The following is a 7,546-nucleotide window of genomic DNA, read 5'->3' as shown; positions in this document are numbered from 1 at the left end:
AAGGAAAAGGAGGTGGGGTAGCATTGCTGGTTAAAGAGGAGATTAATGCAATAGTTAGAATGGACATTAGCTTGGATGATGTGGAATCTATATGGGTAGAGCTGCAGAACACAAAAGGGCAAAAAACGCTAGTGGGAGTTGTGTATAGACCCCCAAACAGTAGTAGTGATGTTGGGGAGGGCATCAAACAGGAAATTAGGGGTGCATGCAATAAGGGTGCAGCAGTTATAATGGGTGACTTTAATATGCACATAGATTGGGCTAACCAAACTGGAAGCAATACGGTGGAGGAGGATTTCCTGGTGTGCATAAGGGATGGTTTTCTAGACCAATATGTCGAGGAACCAACCAGGGGGGAGGCCATCTTAGACTGGGTGTTGTGTAATGAGAGAGGATTAATTAGCAATCCCGCTGTGCGAGGCCCCTTGGGGAAGAGTGACCATAATATGGTGGAATTCTGCATTAGGATGGAGAATGAAACAGTTAATTCAGAGACCATGGTCCAGAACTTAAAGAAGGCTAACTTTGAAGGTATGAGGCATGAATTGGCTAGGATTGATTGGCGAATGATACTTAAGGGGTTGACTGTGGATGGGCAATGGCAGACATTTAGGGACCGCATGGATGAACTACAACAATTGTACATTCCTGTCTGGCGTAAAAATAAAAAAGGGAAGGTGGCTCAACCGTGGCTATCAAGGGAAATCAGGGATAGTATTAAAGCCAAGGAAGTGGCATACAAATTGGCCAGAAATAGCAGTGAACCCGGAGACTGGGAGAAATTTAGAACTCAGCAGAGGAGGACAAAGGGCTTGATTAGGGCAGGGAAAATGGAGTACGAGAAGAAGCTTGCAGGGAACATTAAGCCGGATTGCAAAAGTTTCTATAGATATGTAAAGAGAAAAAGGTTAGTAAAGACAAACGTAGGTCCCCTGCAGTCAGAATCAGGGGAAGTGATAACGGGGAACAAAGAAATGGCGGACCAATTGAACAAGTACTTTGGTTCGGTATTCACAAGGAGGACACTAACAACCTTCCGGATATAAGAGGGGTCAGAGGGTCTAGTAAGGAGGAGGAACTGAGGGAAATCCTTATTAGTCGGGAAATTGTGTTGGGGAAATTAATGGGATTGAAGGCCGATAAATCCCCAGGACCTGATGGACTGCATCCCAGAGTACTTAAGGAGGTGGCCTTGGAAATAGCGGATGCATTGACAGTCATTTTCCAACATTCCATTGACTCTGGATCAGTTCCTATCGAGTGGAGGGTAGCCAATGTAACCCCACTTTTTAAAAAAGGAGGGAGAGAAAACAGGGAATTATAGACCGGTCAGCCTGACATCGGTAGTGGGTAAGATGATGGAATCAATTATTAAGGATGTCATAGCAGCGCATTTGGAAAGAGGTGACATGATAGGTCCAAGTCAGCATGGATTTGTGAAAGGGAAATCATGCTTGACAAATCTTCTAGAATTTTTTGAGGATGTTTCCAGTAGAGTGGACAAGGGAGAACCAGTTGATGTGGTATATTTGGACTTTCAGAAGGCTTTCGACAAGGTCCCACACAAGAGATTAATGTGCAAAGTTAAAGCACATGGGATTGGGGGTAGTGTGCTGACATGGATTGAGAACTGGTTGTCAGACAGGAAGCAAAGAGTAGGAGTAAATGGGTACTTTTCAGAATGACAGACGGTGACTAGTGGGGTACCGCAAGGTTCTGTGCTGGGGCCCCAGCTGTTTACATTGTACATTAATGATTTAAACGAGGGGATTAAATGTAGTATTTCCAAATTTGCAGATGGCACTAAGTTAGGTGACAGTGTGAGCTGCGAGGAGGATGCTATGAGGCTGCAGAGCGACTTGGATAGGTTAGGTGAGTGGCAAATGCAAGGCAGATGAAGTATAATGTGGATAAATGTGAGGTTATCCACTTTGGTGGTAAAAACAGAGAGACAGACAATTATCTGAATGGTGACAGATTAGGAAAAGGGGAGGTGCAACGAGACCTGGGTGTCATGGTACATCAGTCATTGAAGGTTGGCAGGCAGTTAAGAAAGCAAATGGCATGTTGGCCTTCATAGTGAGGGGATTTGAGTACAGGGGCAGGGAGGTGTTGCTACAGTTGTACAGGGCATTGGTGAGGCCACACCTGGAGTATTGTGTCCAGTTTTGGTCTCCTAACCTAAGGAAGGACATTCTTGCTATTGAGGGAGTGCAGCGAAGGTTCACCAGACTGATTCCCGGGATGGCGGGACTGACCTATCAAGAAAGACTGGATCAACTGGGCTTGTATTCACTGGAGTTCAGAAGAATGAGAGGGGACCTCATTGAAACATTTAAAATTCTGATGGGTTTATACAGGTTAGATGCAGGAAGAATGTTCCCGATGTTGGGGAAGTCCAGAACCAGGGGTCACAGTCTAAGGATAAGGGGTAAGCCATTTAAGACCGAGATGAGGAGGAACTTCTTCACCCAGAGAGTGGTGAACCTGTGGAATTCTCTACCACAGAAAGTTGTTGAGGCCAATTCACTAAATATATTCAAAAAGGAGTTAGATGTAGTCCTTACTACTAAGGGGATTAAGGGGTATGGCGAGAAAGCAGGAATGGGGTACTGAAGTTGCATGTTCAGCCATGAACTCATTGAATGGCGGTGCAGGCTAGAAGGGCCGAATGGCCTCCTCCTGCACCTATTTTCTATGTTTCTATGTTTCTATTCAAGACCAAGGTCGCTAGATTTTTGGATATTAAGGGAATCAAGGGATCGGGCGGGAAAGTGGAGTTGAGGTCGAAGAACAGCCATGATCTTATTGAATGGCAGAGCAGGCTTGAGATGCCGAATGGCCCACTTCGGCTCCTAATTCTTTTGTATGTAGTCTTATGAAGAAAATAGCAGTGGAGAGGGACATGGACAATACAGCTCTTTGATTGGCTGTTTCTAGGGATGGAAATGTAACCTGTCCATCAATGACTGAGTGGAATCTTTTCCAAGCCCCACCCTTCACCACAAATATCTGGTGCCAATTATCATTACAGCTGATTGGCTCATCCATTCTGCACTGATTGATGGGAAAATTCTCTTGTTGCTCAGTTATTTACCCTGGGGACATCACTGGGCACAACGCCAGTCAAGAGTGCGTTGACATAACCTACGCTAATTAGCAAGCTTTCACGTCAGGGAGTATACCCATTGATCAACCTTGATCTCATTGAATAAGAAATATAGAGCAAGTTTGAGGGGCCGAATGGCCGACTCCTGCTCCATATTTTTCATGTTCTCATCCCCTCCTTCAAGACCTTCCTCAAAAACCAACTCTGTTCTCCTCACTGACGATGCCTGGGACAAATTTTTGTGCTCAAGGGTGGGCCAAGAATCCAGTTTTGCTACTGACAAAGTCAAATAACCCAGGTGAATATCATAAGAACGTAAGAACATGAGAAATAGGAGCAGGAGTCGGCCATTTGGCCCCTCGAGCCTGCTCCACCATTCAATAAAATCACGGCTGATCTGATCATGGACTCAGCTCCACTTCCCTGCCCGCTCCCCATAACCCTTTACTCTCATAGTGCTCAAAATTCTATCTCCGTCTTAAATATATTCAATGACCCAGCATCCACAGCTCTCTGTGGCAGAGAATTCCATAGATTTACAACCCTCTGAGAGAAGAAGTTCCTCCTCATCTCAGTTTTAAATGTGCAGCCCCTTATTCTAAGACTATGCCCCCTTAGTTTTAGTTTCCCACCTGAGTGGAAATAGCCTCTCTGCATCCACCTTGTCAAGCCCCCTCATTATCTTATACGTTTCGATAAGATCACCTCTCATTCTTCTTGTTATGTAAGCAACACCTTGTAACCAACATTCTACTGCCACCAGAGCATCCCTTGGGAGCACTGCATATAAGCAGGCCTCCCATTCCGTGCCGGCTCTCCGGAGTCAGAATAAAGAGACTTTCACACTTACTCAAGTCGACAGTACTTAGTCACATTGCTTTATTTGAGACATAACAACTGGCGACGAGTAATAGATAACGAACCATCACGCGAAAATGCAGAGAACTGTTGGTATCCTGGAGAAATTCTCAGAAGGTGATGATTGGGAAGCCTTCGTGCAGGGACTTGACCAATACTTCGTGGCCAATGAGCTGGAAGGGAATGAGAACGTTGCCAAATGAAGGGCGATCCTCCTCACCGTCTGCGGGGCAACAACCTATGGCCTCATGAAGAATCTTCTTGCTCCAGTGAAATCAACAACCAAATCGTATGAAGAACTGTGTACGCTGGTCGGAAGCACCTATATCCGAAGGAGAGCGTTCTGAGGGCAAGGTATGGATTTTATACATGTCAATGGCCTGAAGGCCAGGAAGTGGCGAGCTATGTCGCTGAAATAAGGCGCCTTGCAGGACATTGCGAATTCGGTGGATTCCTGGAGCAAATGCTAAGAGACTTTTTTCTGCTTGGCATTGGCCATGAACTTATCCTTCGCAAACTATTGACTGTTGAAACACCGAACCTGAGCAAAGCCATAACGATAGCCCAGGCATTTATGTCCACCAGCGATAACACCAAACAAATTTCACGGCATAAAGACGCATCGGCAAGTACTGTACACAAAGTAACGTCGTTTTCAGTCAGGAATGCATATGGCAGAACGTACACGCCTGCAGCCGCATGACCTCAGATGACTCAGAGTCTGCCATCAAGTGTGAATGTGAGGCAATTAACACCTTGTTGGCGCTGCGGAGGTGATCATCCATTCATCAATGCCACTTCAAACGCTATGCGTGCAAAGGCTATGGAACAATGAGACATCTCCAGCGAATGTGCAGACGAGCTGCAAACCCTGCAAACTAAAGAGCTGATTGCTGTAATTGGCAGTGCAGCAGTAAAAGTCTCCTATGATGGAGCGGTGCATGAACTACCACTATGGATTGTACCAGGAGATGGCCCCACACTGTTCGGCAGAAGCTGGCTGGGAAAAATCCGCTGGAACTGGGACGACATCGAGCGCTTTCATCTGTTGCCGACGCCTCATGTGTCCAAGATTTGAGCAAGTTCCCATCGTTGGTTGAGCCAGGCATCGGAAATTTCTCTGGGGCAAAGGTGTAGGTCCACTTGGTTCCCGGGACACGACCCATCCACCACAAGGCATGTGCGGTGCCACACATGATGCGAGAGTAAGTGGAGATCGAGCTGGACAGGTTGCAATGAGAGGGTATCATCGCGCCGGTTGGGTTCAACGCGTGGGCCAGTCCAGTTGTTCCGGTTCTCAAGGGCAATGGCACGGTCAGAATTTATGCGGACTATAAAGCAACGATTAACCGTTTTTCGCTGCAGGACCAGTACCTGCTACCCAAGGCAGACGACCTATTTGCGACACTGGCAGGAGGGAAGACGTTCACCAAGTTGGACCTGACCTCGGCCTACATGACGCAGGAGCTGGTGGAATCTTCGAAAGGCCTCACCTGCATCAACACGCACAAAGGTCTGTTCATGTTTGGGATTCAATCGGCCACGGCTATTTTTCAAAGGAACATGGAGAGTCTGCTAAATTCGGTTCTGCACACCGTGATTTTCCAGGACGACATATTGATCACAGGTCGGGACAGCATCGAACACTTGCAGAACCTGGAAGAGGTTCTAAGTCAGCTAGATCGTGTGGGACTCAGGTTGAAATGCTCGAAGTGTGTTTCCCTGGCACCAGGGGTCGAGTTCTTAGGGAGAAGAATCGCGGCAGACGGCATCAGACCCACCGACACCAAGACGGAGGCCATCAAGAACACGCTGAGACCACAGAACGTGACGGAGCTGCGGTCATTCCTGGGACTCCTCAACTATTTTGTTAATTTCCTACTCGGGTTAAGCACCTTGCTAGAATCTCTACATGTGTTGCTACGCAAGGGAGATGACTGGGTATGGGGGAAATCACAAGAGACTGCTTTTGAGAAAGCCAAAAATCTGTTATGTTCCAACAAACTGCTTGTTTTGTATGACCCACGTAAACATTTAGTGCTCCTTTGCAATGCGTCTTCGTACGGGGTCGGGTGTGTGTTACAACAATCAAACGAATCAGGAACAGTGCAACCGGTCGCTTATGCATCCAGGAGTTTGTCCAAGGCCGAAAGGGCCTACAGCATGATTGAAAAAGAAGCTCTGACATGCATTTACGGGGTGAAAGGAATGCACCAGTATCTGTTTGGGCTTAAGTTCGAGTTAGAAACTGACCATAAGCCGCTTATATTGCTATTCTCAGAGAGCAAAGGTATTAATATCAATGCCACTGCTCGCATCCAAAGATGGACGTCACACTGTCTGCCTATAACTATGTAATTCGCCACAGGCCAGGCACAGAAAACTGCGCTGATGCTCTCAGTCTGCGACCATTGCCCAGCACCGGGGTGGAAATGGCACAGCCTGCAGACTTGTTCTTGGCAATGGATGCATTTGAAAATGAAAAGTCGCCCATTATGGCCCGCCAGATCAGTACCTGGACCAGCCAGGATCCTTTACTGTCCCTTGTAAAAAAACTGTGTCCTCCATGGGAGCTGGTCCAGCATCCCAGCGGAGGTGCATGAAGAGATCAAGCCGTTCCAGCGGCGCAAAGACAAAATGTCCATACAGACGGACTGTCTTTTGTGGAGTAATCGCTTGGTTTTGCCTAAGAAAGGCAGCAAAAATGTTAATATGCGACCGACACAGTACCCACCCAGGCATAGTAATGATGAAAGCTATAGCCAGATCCCATGTGTGGTGGCCCGGCATCGACTCAGATTTGGAGTTTTGTGTGCGCCAATGCAACACTTGCTCTCAACTGAGCAATGCACCCAGGGAGGCACCGCTAAGTTTGTGGTCATGGCCCTCCAAACCGTGGTCTAGGATCCACATTGACTTCGCTGGCCCATTTCTAGGCAAAATGTTTTTGGTTGTTGTGGATGCTTATTCAAAATGGATTGAGTGTGTAATAATGTCTGTAAGCACGTCCACTGCCACCATCGAAAGCCTACGAGCCATGTTTTCCACGCACGGCCTGCCTGATGTCCTTGTCAATGACAATGGGCCATGTTTCACCAGCGCTGAATTCAAGGAATTCATGACCCGCAATGGGAGCAAGCACGTCACATCTGCCCCGTTCAAGCCCGCATCTAAGAGCCAGGCAGAATGGGCAGTCCAAACCATGAAGCAAAGCTTGAAATGTGTGTCGGAAGGCTCCCTGCAGACCCACCTGTCCCGAGTCCTGCTCATCTACCGCACAAGACCCCACTCGCTCACCGGGGTTCCCCCTGCTGAAGTTCTCACGAAAAGGGCATTCAAAACAAGGCTCTCTCGAGTCCAACCTGATCTCCATGATCATGTCGAGGGCAGGCGGCATCAACAAAGCATGTAGCATGATCGCGCAAATTTATCACGCGATATTGAAGACAATGACCCTGTATTTGTACTCAACTATGTATATGGCCCCAAATGGCTTGCTGGCACTGTCGTAGCCAAAAAAGGGAGTAGGATGTTGGATAACAAACTTGCAAATGGACTAACTTGCCGAAAGCATTTGGA

Source organism: Pristiophorus japonicus, chromosome 30 (assembly GCF_044704955.1).
Source record: "Pristiophorus japonicus isolate sPriJap1 chromosome 30, sPriJap1.hap1, whole genome shotgun sequence".
Lineage (NCBI taxonomy): Eukaryota > Metazoa > Chordata > Chondrichthyes > Pristiophoridae > Pristiophorus > Pristiophorus japonicus.
This window is presented reverse-complemented; position numbering follows the sequence as displayed.